This window comes from Poecilia reticulata, linkage group LG11 (genome assembly GCF_000633615.1).
Source record: "Poecilia reticulata strain Guanapo linkage group LG11, Guppy_female_1.0+MT, whole genome shotgun sequence".
In the NCBI taxonomy this organism is placed as follows: Eukaryota; Metazoa; Chordata; class Actinopteri; order Cyprinodontiformes; family Poeciliidae; genus Poecilia; species Poecilia reticulata.
In genome coordinates this window covers 19,374,166-19,376,327 of record NC_024341.1, presented here as the reverse complement: position 1 = coordinate 19,376,327, position 2,162 = coordinate 19,374,166, and positions in this window count along the sequence as shown.

Below are 2,162 nucleotides of genomic sequence, written 5' to 3'. Positions count from 1 at the left end.
CTCCACTGATGGTCAGAGTGAAGTCTAATCCATTTCCTGATCCACTTCCACTGAATCTGGAGGAGATTCCTGATAATCTGGTTGACGTTACATAGATCAGTGCTTTAGGAGCTTCTCCAGGTTTCTGATGGTACCAGGACAGACAGACCTGTGAATTGATGCTGCAATGAGATGTTGAAAGTGCCTGACTGGCCTTACAGTCAATAGTGACCGTCTGACCAAGCTGCACTGATTTGGCTGCTGGTTGAGTCATGACAACATTTTGTCCATCAGATCCTGAGGAGAGAGAAGAAACTCTGGACATGAGATGGTGAAACTCAGCTTCACTCCAAATGATTTTCACATGACAGAAAAATGATTTTCCTCACCCTGAGTGAAGCAGAGGAGAGTCCAGATGAGGACGCAGATCAAAGTCATGTTTCTGATGATGAGGAGGAGGATTTCTGTGTCTTCTGCTGTGATGAAGGACAGCTGTCAGTCATCCAGTGTTCAACTGTCAGGACTATAAACTCTCCCAGAGCGCTGGAGCATGGAGCTGCTGATGCAAATCACTTTATTTAAGATTTGAATGGAATCCATAGATTGTGTTTTTTAATTATTTTATTATAAACTTTTTGTTTCATGAATATGTTGCTGCAATCATAGAATCGGGTTAATTCTGGTCTCACAAATAAATTTTTCAAATTCAGACCTGCTTTATCAGCTGATATCATTGAGTCAAATGTTTTAACTACTTGTATTGTTGATGTGTTTGTATTTTTTCTGTTTAGTTATTTCAAACTTGGTCTATATTGTATACGAGATCTTAGGTCTCAAAAAGGACAATCTGTATTTTAAAAAATATACTTTGTATAAAATAAAATACATTTCGAGGGGAGAAAAGATTACATGTATTCTTGGTTTAAGTTCTTTTAAAATAATTTTCATTGGGTTCTAGTCATCTGGCAGTTGTATGTATAATCATGTTATAATAACAATATATAATATATATTTTATGTATTATACAGTTGTACAGTTATTATACAGTTGTATGATATTATACAATATCATAGTTGTATAATATTGTAAATTTTATACAGTTGTATGTATAATATTGTTATAATAACAATAATAACAACAATAATATTCTATTGACAAATGAAGGAGCAAGCATTAATAATGATTAGGATATGAATTATTTCCGTGTAACACTGGCTAACTTAGTCATTTATTTTTACCAGAGATAATACAACATAAAAAAATCTCCTGGAATTTATTTATTTATTTCATCCCTAAAGATCCTTAAGGATCTGTGGTAAAATAAGTAAATCCTGTTAGGTATTTAACAATCACTAAAATATGTTTTAATGTTATTAGCAGTCAGTTTATTTAACTTCAAGTCAGATTTTTTTAAATAACAGCACTGAATTTTTGTTGTAATTGTTTAGAGTTTCTTCAGTCCACAATATTTATAAAATAAAAAAATGTTCTGCTGAGTTACAGTTAGGATTCTGCTGATGTCCTCATAAGGATGTAAAATGTTCTTTCATTCTACAACATTGAAGAAACTCCCAGACTAGAGATGCAAGACAGAAATATCTCTTGATTTGTGACAGATTATTTAGTTTGGTTTTTTTTTCATTCAAATGTTTATTAGAATTAAATAGGTTGAACTGTGGGTTTGAATCAATTTTACTGTTTATGCTGATTGTTTTATTGGATTTCATGAAAGGTTTTGAATCAAACAAATGAATCCAGTCTGTTAGAAATATTTTTATAAAACTATTGAATTAGAAAATACTGAGATTCTGTCAGACCAAACATATTTTACAGACGTTCTTTGTCGTTTAATTGATTAAATCATTTTAGGGGAAAAAAACTAATCAACTTCTTGTGTCCACCTACTTTCTTAAAGTTTGAGAAACCAGCTGTTGCTTTTCATGAACTAAACTTTTATCTTCCGTCATCATGTCTAATTATACAATCATAAAATTTGACCAAAAACATTTAATTCTACAGGTTTTATTGACTCAAAAATGTATCAGCAAATAAAAATAATTTCTTTATAGCTTTTTAAAAGTAGGTTTTACTGTTTTTATTTTTATTTGAATGTTTAGTGTCGAATAGAATTGAAGTAATGTACTGAATGTCTGTAAAGCAGTCAGTTACGTGAAGAGATTTTA